This window comes from Peromyscus californicus, unplaced genomic scaffold (genome assembly GCF_007827085.1).
Source record: "Peromyscus californicus insignis strain IS unplaced genomic scaffold, ASM782708v3 Scaffold_14__1_contigs__length_90479793_seg_2, whole genome shotgun sequence".
Classification (NCBI taxonomy): domain Eukaryota; kingdom Metazoa; phylum Chordata; class Mammalia; order Rodentia; family Cricetidae; genus Peromyscus; species Peromyscus californicus.
Window position 1 is genome coordinate 52,322,110 of NW_026294436.1, and position 13,532 is coordinate 52,335,641.

A 13,532-nucleotide genomic window follows, 5' to 3' on the forward strand; every position below is an offset into this window, starting at 1 on the left:
TTCTCATACCCAAGCTCTGAAATGAAATGAGAAAGCCCTTTGAGACATCAAAAACAGAAGGGCAACAACAGAGTGTTTGCCATAATTTGCTGTGGGATGTTCTGTATGGCAAATGTGTTGCTGATTAGTCAATAAATAAAACACTGATTGGCCATTGGCTAGGCAGGAAGTGTAGGCAGGACAAGGAGGAGAATAAAGCTAGGAAGTGGAAGGCTGAGTCAGAGAGACACTGCCAGCCGCCACGATGAGAAACAGCATGTGAAGATGCCGATAAGCCACGAGCCATGTGGCAAGGTATAGATTAATGGAAATGGATTAATTTAAGCTGTAAGAACAGTTAGCAAGAAGCCTGCCACGGCCATACAGTTTGTAACCAATATAAGTCTCTGTGTTTACTTGGTCGGGTTTGAGTGGCTGTGGGACTGGCAGGTGAGAGAGATTTGTCCTGACTGTGGGCCAGGCAGGAAAACTCTAGCTACAAGAATTCACAGAACAAGCAGCAAAAACTAAGAGGCTATGTCCTCTGGGCAGTTTGTGTTCTCTCTCTCTCTCTCTGTCTGTCTCTCTCTCTGTCTCTGTCTCTCTCTCTCTCTCTCTCTCTCTCTCTCTCTCTCTGTATGTGTGTGTGTCTGACTCTGTGTCTCTGTGTCTCTATCTCTGACCTCTGTCTCTCTGTCTCTGTCTCTGTCTCTCTCTGTCTCTGTCTCTGTCTCTGTTTCTCTATCTCTGTCTCTCATCCTTTCCACACTCCCCCAATTCAAAAGCAGCTCACTTCTCAGCAGGGGGACTTGAGAGGCGGCTCCATGTCACAAATGACCGTCAGAAAGGAGAAGGATGAATCTCACTGTCTAACTCCAGAGGCAGAATTAGGCTCCGTGGGTAGAAATTATAGGGAGGAAGATTTCAATACACGCTTAGCCTGGTGGTGTCTTGCCGTTCCAGATACCACCCTGTACGGCACACTGTCTAAGAGATAGAGAGTGCCCAGGCATTACACAGGATTAAAAACAAACAGATGGATGGCCACTTACCAGAGGACTGGAGGGTGCAATATTCTACCAATGAACTTTGACCTCAGGGGTCACCTGAAGATGTCTCTTTAAAGCCAAAGTCTTATGATTCCAAGTTTCATCTTTGTTTTTGTTTTTTTGTTTTTTTGTTTTTTTTGTTTTTTGTTTTTCGAGACAGGGTTTCTCTGTGTAGCTTTGCGCCTTTCCTGGAACTCACTTGGTAGCCCAGACTGGCCTCGAACTCACAGAGATCCACCTGGCTCTGCCTCCCAAGTGCTGGGATTAAAGGCGTGCGCCACCACCGCCCGGCTCAAGTTTCATCTTTGACCAAGCTCTATTACACTACCCACTATCCAGCCTTACCTTACTAGTCCTGGAAATATAAATAATCTTTGGGGACACGCTCTCCCTGTTAGCCTGCTTGAACCCCACACTAGAGGGAAGCCATATTTTCTCCTGTTTTATTAATAGTCAGGGTTAGTAAGGACACTAAGTTCAGAAACAGGAGGCCTAGGGTCTGCTCTGAAGTCAGTCAGTCAGGAACTCTGAACTCTTAAGTAAATCTCCTCTCCACCCACTTACTATCCACAGCTATCTAATAAGGTAAAATAGTCAAAGTCGTCCTCACTCAGCCAATCAGTTCACTTCCTTCACACTTCATGGAGAACACAGAAGCAATCAGGTGAGAACCACCTCACTCTCCCCTTCTCCCCCTGAAGTTCACACTCTACCTCCTCTGCTGGCACAGAGAAGCGTCTGCCCTCCTTACCGGAGCCCACTTCTCTGCACGTGCTCTGACTTCTAAGTCTGGCGGGGCATGTGAGTCCTGACACGAGCTTCTCTCTTTCCTGTATCAACAACTTTCTCCTCGTCCATCATCCACATTTGGACTTTATGCAAACCCCAGCTTTTGGAAATCTATCCTATAAAAGCATTTATGAAACAGAAAAAAATAAATTCTAAATATTTAATAGTATTGAGGATTTCTTTTGATTTAGGTATAGTAATGTTATTATGATAGCTAATTGTGTGTTTGGTTGATTGGTTTTGACAAGGTCTCACTCTATGGCCCAGAATTCATAGTGATTCTTTTACCTTAGCCTTCTGGATGCTGCGATTATAGAATGTAAGCAACCACAGCTGGGTGATTTAAAAAAAAAAAAAATTTCTTTAAAATAATCCAAGGAAGTGGAGTGGAGTGGTGTATGACTATAATTTCAGTACTAGGTAGGAGGATTACAAGTTCCAGGCCAGTCTGGGGTGCATAATGAGACCTCACTCAAAGACAGAAGGAGCAGGTGAGTACAGATAGAACCATGCTGAACACACATCGTTAGTCGTTAGGTTTCACAGGTGGTGCTCTGTTATAATACAGGCTGGGTGTCTTTAATCTGAAAATCCAAACTCTGGAATACTCCAAAACCCACAACTTTTTGAGTGGCAACATGATTGCCACAGATGGAAAGTTGAATACCATGAAGTTCTGTTTCATTAATTTAAAAAAAAAAGGTATTTAAAATACTATATAAAATTACCATCAAGCTTTGCATATAAAGTTGTACTGGTTTTATTTCTATTAACATGATACAATTCTTCTTAAAAGCAACTTCTGAGAGAAAGGGTTTGTCTTAGTCAGGGTTTCTATTGCTGTGAAGAGACACCATGACCACAGCAACTCTTATAAAGGAAAACATTTCATTGGGGCTGGCTGACAGTTCAGAGGTTTGGTCTGTTATTATCATCATTGCAGTGGTATACAGGCAGACATGGTGCTGGAGAAGGGGCTGAGAGTTCTACATCTTGATCCACAGGCAGCAGAAGCAACTGTGTGCCTCACAGAATGTTGCTGGAGCATAGAAGACCTCAAAGCCCACCCCCAACGGTGATGCATGTCCTCCAACAAGGCCACACCTGCTCCAACGAAGCCACACCTAATAATGCCACTCCCTTTGGGGGGCATTTCCTGTCAAAGCACCACAGGGTTTATTTTAGTTCACAGCTCCAGGTTACAGTCCATGGTGACAGGGAGGTCAAGGCTGCAGGAAGTTCAAACGGTTCACCACATCCACAGCCAAGCAGAGAGAGAAATGAAGGTATGTATAACTCTTATGCTCAGATCACTCTACATGCACACAATCCTGGACTCCCAATCCCAGAGAATGGTGGATTTTTCCACTGCAATTAATGTAATCAAGACAGTCCCCCATGGGTCAACCTGATCGGTCAGTCTTTCGTGGAGACTCTCTTCCTGAATGACTCTAGATCATGTCAAGCTGACAATTAGAACCATCACAAAGATATATATGGAACATAATGAAGTCTAGATGAGATGGGAGTTCCTCTCTCCAAAATAATTTATTATGCTATGCAAATATCCCTCAAATCTGAAAAAAAAAAAAGTCCAAAACACCTCCCGTCTCAGATTTCAGATAAAGGATATTCAACCTGTGTTTTCTCACTTTATAGGGTTGAAAATTTGTAGTTATAAGTAATCATAAATGAAGGACAAGACCAGTGGATCTTACATCAACCACCTCATGGAAGAGTTCTCGCAGCATTTGGATGTTTTCACAGGGAGGAGAGGCAGGTAGGCTCCACAGATAAGAGCACTCATCTCCCCCAAAGACAAATAGACAGGGCAGAGAAACAGGTGGAGTGTCCCAGGATCCCACCCTGCAGTCTGAGGTTCCAGGGTTCCCTGGTCCCAGGGGCAGCAGCTGTCAGGTCCCACAGAGAGATGGCAGCCCAGAGCCTCAACTGTCCATCTCTCCAGCCACCCAAGGTGCAGGATGAGTCCATTGCCCAGGGTCGGCTCTTCCTCGCCACACTATCACACGCCTCACTTTATTCTTCCGTCGCCATCCCATTCAGGTTGCTTCTATTTGCCTCCATCTTGTTGATAAGGAACCGGAGACTCAGAGCAGAACAGAGCTGTGAGTGGACGCTCTGCGGAAGCTGTTCTCTTTTCCTGTCTCTTCACTCACTGTAAACTCCTAGAGTGTGGAGGCTACACTTTTTTTTTTAATCCTTGAATCCTAAATATAAAAATCATTCCAGAAACAGTTTAGTAGAGATACTTTTCAATGAAGCATTTATTGCAACCTAGTGGTGTAGGTATAACAAACATGCCTTCTTTCTCCTAGTAAGGTATGAAGCCCTCTTTTCCATGCTTCTGTGGCCCCCAGGATTCCCAGGCCAATAGTCGGTCTGGAGGAAATGGTTGGAAAGGCAGAATGATCCCTGCAGCCTGGCAATGGTACGTGTCTCTATAAGAAAGCAGAGCATGCTTGCCACACACTCTCTCAGATGGAATGCAGTTTCACAGTGGCACAGAACTCAGATTTATGATGTGCATGCTGATTTCTTCAACTGTTGACATATGTCACTTTTACACTTTTACAAATCATTTTCCCTCTGTCATTGAAAAGTCCAGTGGGGATGCTGGCAATCATACTCATTTTTCCATCCCTCCACAGGTTCCATTCACTCTGGCGTTAGACACTGGAAGGGCTGGGATCCTTCCCCATCCGGTGACATCAGACTCCCCAGAGCCTGTCAATAAGTTGGCAGAAGCCTTCTGAATTCCCTGAGAACGCCAAGTGCCTTGGTCCTGGCAAATGGCAAGGCTTAGCACTCTCAGGCACATCGGACAAAATCGATTGGTTAACGAACGGGAGGTGGGGAGGGCCGGGGAAATGCAAAGTTTAATTTCCTTCTCTGGTTCCCTGCCAGCTGCAAATGACAGCAGATGCTAATACATTTCCAACAGCCAGTTTCACACACTTGTACTGTACAATCTGGGTTTTCATCAAACCCTGGGAAGCTAAAATGGTAAATTGTGACTGCCCAGGGCTGGCATAGTCCCGGTGGACATGTTCACAGGGCTTGACCCTGGCAGCTCCATCAGATAGCAGCTATTCGCTAGCCTGGCCCGAGGTCCTCCCACCTGGAGTGGAGTGTCAAAATGTCTGCCAGGAGCAGTGTGTCACTGAAGCCACCATGAATTTTTAGTTAGGCTGGCAATTTCCAAGGGACTTTAGGAACAAAAAAGATCAGGAGGACTCAGACAAATCAGGCGCACAGCAATTGGGTTTTTCATAGGCACGCATCTGTGTATCTCTAACCAGTTCCTGACATGTGGATACCTGTCTTCCAGTAGAAGAATAGGCCAGCCATGGCTTGGATGAGTTAATTGAAACAATGACCAAACAGAGTGGGCTGACACCTAACCATGTCATTCTAAGGCCTTCCTCCCTGACCAGGGGCTGGGAAAATGCACCCCCCACACCCCTCAGTGCCCACAAGGAAGGGACTCACATGACGGAGGCAGTGTCAGTCTGAATGGAGAATCCTACAGATTAGCTTCTGACTCAGCCCTTTGAGGACACGGTGCCAGGTTCCTGGGGCGAGGGAGACTGTGATTAAATGGGTACAAATAAAGACTCGCAGCATCTGAGGTGTTGAGAGCTCTGCAGACACTGACACAGATGGAATCTTCCCTTCCCCACCTCCTCTTGTAGAGAGCAACAGAACAACAAGAGTGGTCACCATGGCTACTGGCCTTTCCCCAACCCCAACCTAGCTTTTCTCATTGCCAACCCTGATTCAATTATATGGTGAGGCTCTGGAGCAGGTAATTGAAATAAGACCAGATTAAAAAGGCTAGGATGCCGGGCGGTGGTGGCGCACGCCTTTAATCCCAGCACTCGGGAGGCAGAGCCAGGCGGATCTCTGTGAGTTCGAGGCCAGCCTGGACTACCAAGTGAGTTCCAGGAAAGGCGCAAAGCTACACAGAGAAACCCTGTCTCGAAAAACCAAAAAAAAAGGCTAGGATGACCAACACGAGACCCAACTGCAATTTGTTTGGTTTGTTTTGGGGTTTTTTGTTTGTTTGTTTTTCAAAACAGGGTTTCTCTGTGTAGTTTTGGTGCCTGTCCTGGATCTTACTCAGTAGACCAGGCTGGGCTCGAACTCACAGAGATCCAGAGATCCACTTGGCTCTGCCTCCCAAGTGCTGGGATTAAAGGCCTGCACCACCACTGCCTGGCTCAACTGCAATCTAATAAACATATTGGAAATGTTTGTGGTTAATGATAGATCCAAGGATATCCCCCTTATCAGGGGGTACCTCTGAAGTACACCAGAACCAAAATGACAGGTATCCAAATGGACCTGTCACTCAATATATATGAAACACATACATGCACACACATTCTGTCTCCAACATAATGAAAAGAAGTTGGGTGGGACCACTTTTGGAATTAAGAAGGAGATTCCATTTCAAAGACCTCAACCTTGACTTGGGGTTCCCAAGGAACTATTCTGAAAAGAGGTATATGTTCATTGCTTTGAGCATATTCTCCAAAAGGAATGTTTCCCATAATGATTCAAAAACTATGATCTGGGGACCAAGGAGGTAACTCGGCAGGTAAAAGTGCAAGCCTGGCGGTCTGAATTTTGAACCCTGGAACCCACATTAAAAAAAAACAACAACCCGATTTGATAGTGCGCATCTGTAATCCCAGCACTCCAACAGTGAGATGGAGCCCAGACAAGAGAATCAGCGGAGGCTGCCAAGCCAGCTAGCCTGGAGCACACAGAACACTAACAGAAACAAGAGAGAGCTGGTCTCAAACAAGGTAGAAGGCTGAACTGGCTCCTAAAAGTTATCTCCTGACCTCTACACATGCATGCGTGCGCGCATACATATCATACATATACATCATACATAGATACACACACAAAAAAAATAATTAAGTGAAAAGAAAGCTGTGGATGTAACTCACCCGAAGCTCTTGCCTAGCATGTGTGAGGCCCTGGGTTCAGTATTACAAAATAAGTTAAATGAATAAATAAATTGATCTGCAGGCAGAAACTGGTTGTTCGGTTGGTTGTTTGGTTGGTTGGTTTACAAACAGACCAGTTGTCTGGCATCCCTGCTCAGGTATAGAGTGAGGCTGGTCACCTCAGGGACAAAAGATAAACAAATTAGGAGTCCTTTGAGTTCCACTGCCTCTGTAATTCATCAAAACTGCTAAGGCCCACCTTCTCACAAGAAGCTTGCATGGTTTGTCTCCGCAGCCTGTTTATTACAAAGGCTGGTGACTTCACATTTGCATTGCAAATAGCTCTTTTGTGTTGACATTTCATTTGGACTTGAAGGGCCCATAATATTTGTCCACAGTTTGGGCGGGGTTAGTGGCTCCCATCCAGAAACCAGTATTTATTCATGTACTCAAAATACAACAGATGCTCAGTAACTCTAGTTTGAATGAATGAGTAAACGAAGGAATGAATTTGAAGATGGGTTTCCAACTTTGCAGAAGTAGCACACATTCAACTGTCTCTAAACAATTATGAAGGTAAAACGCTGGGATTTTTTTAAGATTAAATTCTCGTATTCATTATTTATTCATCCATCTTTACAAATGTTTGCTCAACACCTCACTTAATTCCCGTGACAAAATGGGATCCAGGGACCCCATCACATTCCACTTTGCATCTTTAGTATTTCCTAGTATGTGTGAAATGCTCGATAAATATTTGTTTAGTGGAAATGGGAATTTCTACATGCCATTTCTTTCTCAAGGACATGCCAAACACATTCAAGCTGAGAACTTGATTTATGCAATTCTGAAATCAAGTAAAATACTAGCACAGACACAGCCTTAGTGGCCCTTGATGTGTGCAACACACAGACTTGAAAAGTTGTAGGGACCCATTCTTAGATTATTCTGGCACCGAGGATGCAGAGCTGAACCTGGCCTGTAAGTCTTACTGAGTGATAAAGAAAAGGGAGATCCAATAGCACAGCTATGGGGGGAAGTGAGTGGAGCCAGCTCCCCAGAATACTTATAATATTATCATTAAAATATATATTATCTTATATTATAAAATCATATTGTTATATATTGTTATATTATCATATAAAGTATATATTATTACAAATATAACATATCCTCTTATAATGTTTAATATAAGAGTGATATTTAACAGAGACTAAAGGATAAAAACTGATAGCCATGCAAAGGAGGCAAAGCTTCCTAGAACCTATGATCAAACCTGAGAAACACCCCATCCAGAGTTGATCATACTACCAAGAAACCTGGAGGTCATGTGACTCCATCATATGACTCCATCCTTGTGTTGAAGGCCTAGGAGAAGTTTGAAGGGAAGAAATAAAGCATCTTGAGCCATTTTTTTTTCTGTCTCCCTGTCTCTCCCTCTCTTTCTCAATACGATCCTTAGTAGACCCTGAGAAGCGTGTTCTAGTTTCATTATTGCCGCTTTAATAAAAACACTCTGACCACAAAGCAAATTAGGCAGGAGAGGATTTGGGCGGGCGGGTGGGGGGGGGGGGGAGTCAGGACAGCTTCCACTGTCTGTCACTGAGGCGAGTCAGGGCAGGAATTCAAGCAGGAACTTGAAGCAGAAACTGTAGGAAGGAATGGTGTTTGCAGGCTCAGTGGCAGGCCCATGCTTAGCCAGCTTTCTTATACAGCCCAGGACCATCTGCCCAGCACCACGCTGCCCAGTGGGATGGGCCCTTCTCCATCAACTGACAATCAAGGTAATTCCATACCCCCGGACGTACTCACAGGCCCATTTAATCTTGCCAGTTCCTCAACTGAGACTCCCTTCGCAGGTGACTTCAGGCTGTATCGAGTTGACAGATAAAGTAACTAGAACAAAGGCACTTGATGGGAGGGAGTTTTTCATTGAAAAGGAAAGTATGTCTGAGACCTAAAGAGAGGAGGTGATGCAGTGGATCCATCCGAGGAACAGGCAGAAACTCACAGGAGGAAAGGGAGGAGAGACAACATTGTTGAGGAGGCAGGCTAAGCCTGCAGAACCCTTCGGTTCGTGACAGAAATTCAATCCAGTTCCTAAGAACCAGAGGACATGGAGATGGCTGAGCTGGTGTGTGACGTCACTACACTTAAAATTTTGAAATGTCTCTGCCTGCGGGATCCTCACCAGGACTCACGTGTTCAGCTTAGCCATGATGGTAACTCAGGCTGGGGGAGGGGGAGTGGAGGGGAAGGGGGTGGCAAATATCACAAAGCAGATGAATTGAAGAAACATCAGGAGACAGACCCTGATGAACCTTGGGGCATTTCTTGACCTACTGCCATGTGCCACCCAGGGACTGTCTTCTTCACCTCTCCACCCACCCTCCGAGGGTGTTCCTATTCTTATCTGCCTTTCCCCGAAGCAGAAGCTGGGCCGTCAAGCAGAACCACCCAGCTTGTGAGTGGCAGGGCTGAGATGCCAGCCGAGCAGCAGGTACCAATCCTCTTAGTCTTCCCTCTTCATCATCATGTCACACTATTGAGGTTTCTGGCTTGGGCAGCAGGGAGAAGGATGGCACCATTTACTGAGGGACAGCACATAGGAAGATGCATGAATCTGAGTGGGAAGGAAACCCATGTGGGAGGTACATTCAAATGCAAATAAGGAGCAAAGAGTGTAGAATTCAGAAGACTGATTTGAGGAGCAGTGGGCACAAGACAGATTTGAAAATCTGCCGAAAATAGGCAATAATCACAGTTCACCCTTTCCCTCCTTTGGAAGGATGCTGAGTTTGGATGCAGCCTCACTGCTTTTGGAGTGACGTGGAGCTGAGAAGATGTCAGTAAAAATTAGACTACCTGGACCAAGGTCCTGGGAGTTCCATTGAGGTCTCAAATGGATCTCATCCATCTCTGATCCCACATCATACTCAACAGCCACTCAAAAATCACAGCACCAGGCTCCTGGTGTTCTGGGAGCCCAGCCTTCCCAAGCCATCTGGGTACTGATGCTTCATGTCTGTGACACAGACACAGACGTTGTGCCGCTTTCATACAGATTAACTCCTCCTTAAGAAACTCACATCTCCACGGCGCCTGCCAAAATGGTAACAGACAGATAATACACTGTCATTAACACAACCCTGTCTATTTAAAAACTCTCTGGAGAAGCAAGCAGATGAGCCTTGGAGTTAGCTCAGTCGTGGGAATTATTGTTTGGCTAATTATAAACGGCGCTTGACAGACTGTAGCAGATACTAAGAGGGGACAACCACCCTGTCTGCCCTAAAGGTTGTGGTGTGACTGTCAAAAGCCTCCAGCACAGTACTCAAGACATCTGGAAATCAGTACTTGGGAGGCCGAGGCAGAAGGAATTTAAAGACAGACTGTGCTTTGTAGAGAGACTCTGTCTCAATAATAGTAGTAGTAGTAATAATAATAATAATAATAACAACACAGAAACTTAGAGGGGCCATGACTCCCCGGCAACCAGCAGTCCGTACCCCCAACCCCCCATGGTCTCATGTTCCATATTTGTCTGTTGTATGAATTTGAGGTTGGACCTGTTTGGTAATAAAATACGGTCTAAATGTGAAAGTTTCAAAGATAGATAGATGAATGACTCTGCAATTTCCATATTTGTCTTTTGAGTGACTAACTGGGCATACCCAAATGGTGCCATAGAGAGAGCACACTCAAACAATCCTTTGAAGAGGCCCATGTAGTCAAGAACTGAAACCCCAGACAGGCGCCAGTTCCAGCCTGCCAGTGCTGCATGACTTTCCCTGGGAAGCCCACGACAAGCCGTTCACCCCAAATAGTGCGGTGACAATAGACCAGAGGAAAAGCTTCCACCTAAGTCTAGCTTAGTTTCTTTGGGGTTCTTCGGAGTTGCTTACAGGGACACGGTGAGGAGTTAGTTCCAGGAGCATGGGTTATTCTAAAACAGTTGCATCACCAAGAAGCCCACTCTGCTTGGGTGATGAGCCTGGAAAGTTGTAGCCCTAGAAGCTGCCTGCCCAGCTCCCAGACTGCTCTGCCAAAGTGGCCTCTCCCCCAGCAGGGACTTAGGAATCTTGTCATTTTATGAGCTTCCGGAGTCTTTGAACCTTTTCCTCCCACAGCTAGGAAGGACACATGCAACCAGGGTTTAGCTTCTCTGGCCAGTCTACCTTCAAAGCTCCATTTTTTCCCTTGCTGTGCCGAGCTTCCCTGGAGATAACACAGGACTCTCTCCAGCTCTGTGGCTGAGGAAATGGCCTGTCACCCCAGGCTCATTTTCTCTGCTGCAAAGTCACTGGCTTCTAAGGTCCCAGATATTTCTAACACTCTTTAAGACCATGCTCTGTCTCACTATCAATAACATCTGCCTTCTGTCAAGAGCAGGTTGTTCTCAACGAGTTCCCTCTGGAGCTAGCTTCAGCTCTCATAAAGAACTGGCTTCAACTGGCAAGGGGGCCTTAAGAAACACCAAGGGTGTGGTAGTGCATACCTCTTATGCCAGCACTCAGGAGTCAACGGCAGATAGATCTCTGTGAGGTCAAGGCTACATAGTGAGTTCCAGGAGAGCCAGGGCTACACAGAGAAACCCTGTTCCCCAAAAGCAAAATAAAGATATATAGATGATTGATTGATTGATAGATAGATACATAGATAGATAGATAACTAGATAGATGAATGATTGATGATAAATAGATAGATAGATTAGATAGATGATAAATAGATGAATGATTATGATAGGTAGATAGATAGATAGATAGATAGATAGATAGATAGATAGATAGATAGATAGATAGATAGATAGATAGATAAACAGATCCCTGAAAGAGTGGAGAAATTTAACTTATGAAGAAAACAGAAATTCTCTTTCTAGAGCTTTTCAAAACAATGTAATGAACATTGTCTGCCCAGGAGCTCTTACACTAGCTGAGAAAATCAGACAGAAGTAGAACTAGGTTGGAAAGAATAAGATGCTATGTGTTCACCACCAACCCAATTTGCCCTTTCTTGTCCTGAGTCTAGAACACCTGCCCACTGATGGGTAGCTACTTCATCCAAAGACTCCAGAATCATTAATCCCACCATTTACTAACAACTGCTACCTGGAGGTTTTCAAAACTGAAATTAGAAAATCTCCTCAAAGGAAAGCTGATGGTATCACTTCTACACATTCCCAGTCTTCTAGAACTTGGGGCTTTGTTACGTCCTGCTGACACTTTACGGTTTCCCCAGGAACTCTTCTCTCCCTCCTCTCTCTTCGCCTTTGTCTGTTTCATGCTTCCTTTCATTTCTCCTCTCCCTCTACTCATCCCTTCCTCCTTTACTCTTGGCTCTTACATACTCTGTGCCAAGACACAAAACGAAATGAAAGACATAGGGGCACAAGTTTAACACACACACACACACACACACACACACACACACACACACACACACACACATACACACACAGTTAAGTGTGCAAGATCTCTAGAATAAGCCAATAATTATGACCTTGTGTTATTACAAGGGTGAAGACAAAATGAATAGGAACAGAGAGGGAGGGATGATATCGGAAGACAGCAGGAAAAGATTTGTGTCAACAACTGAAGTAAATAAAGAAGTGTTTCCAAGTTAACCGGTAAATTTGCTCAAGTGTGGAAAGCCTAATGTCCTAGAAGTGGTCTATAATGGAAGCACAGCTAAAAAGCACAGATGTTTTATAGCACTTGAACTCCAGGTGTTTATTTGGTGGGCTCTGTGTGAGGCACAAAATCTTCTGAGTTTGGGACAAACTCACACACACACACAAAAAAAGTTCCATGTGTACATAACAGAATAATTGGCAGACACACATTTTCTTATATTGAATTTTTCTTTATAGAAAAAAATATCAGTCCCTCAACAGGAAATTCCAGGCACTGAGTATCCTCTACTAGAGAGAGCAGAGAGCTTTATTGTGTAGAACACGGAAGTGTTCTAATACTCAACCTGATGATAAGTTTTTTTCACCTTCTTTCAGATCATTCCCATTCATCTTTCTAATTCCCTCATCCTTCTTATGAGGAAAAAATAAGAGGAGAATAAATCTCTTATTTTAAAATTGATTTCATTTAAATGGTTTAGAGTGGATGTTCCAAATATGTAACCAGCTGTGGAACCATCCTCCTGTGCCTTTCTCTCAGCCATGGGGACTGATTTGGTTGGTCCAGCTTCTAGACCACAGTCAGACACAGATCCAGGGAGCTGAAGGGCAAGTTTCAGATCCTGGTCATTGACATTTTCTGGATCTGTGACTTGGCCCAAGTCATCATGTGGTCCTGCCTCCCCAGTCTGGCCCACTGAACAATGGATAGTAGATGTTCAATAAATACTGGACTTGTCTGGGTTTACAGTGCCAGGCATGAATTCTCTCTTGAGAAGGAGACTTTGAATCTCATAAAAAAGCATCTGGTTGCCCTCGTAAGAGTCAGGCCACTCTTGCGCCAACGGGCTCATCTTGTCTGGCCAGTTGGCATCATAACTCACAGAGGTCACAAATGGGTAAGAGCACTGATGCCGTTTCTTCCCCTGAAGTCTACATAGTTCATATCAGCATCGTAACAGTTCATCATGACAGCAGGAGGAAATTTCCACCTCAGGTCCAGCTTAATTTCTCCATATGTTACAACTACGGTGTGTGGTGTCTTCAGCAATAGGCTCTTTTTTTTTTTTTTAAAGATTTATTTATTTATTATGTATACGAAAGAGG

At 44.6% G+C, this 13,532-nt stretch overlaps 1 long non-coding RNA gene across 1 annotated transcript; it reads right to left on the bottom strand.

Moving 5' to 3' along the window:
• Positions 1-2,561: 2,561 nt before the first annotated feature.
• LOC128109450 (uncharacterized) lies at positions 2,562-7,832 on the bottom strand. Its single transcript, XR_008217821.1, has 2 exons — positions 5,328-7,832; positions 2,562-4,045 (listed from the first exon to the last, which is right to left on the bottom strand). It is a non-coding gene; the product is annotated as an uncharacterized LOC128109450 (long non-coding RNA).
• Positions 7,833-13,532: the final 5,700 nt, after the last annotated feature.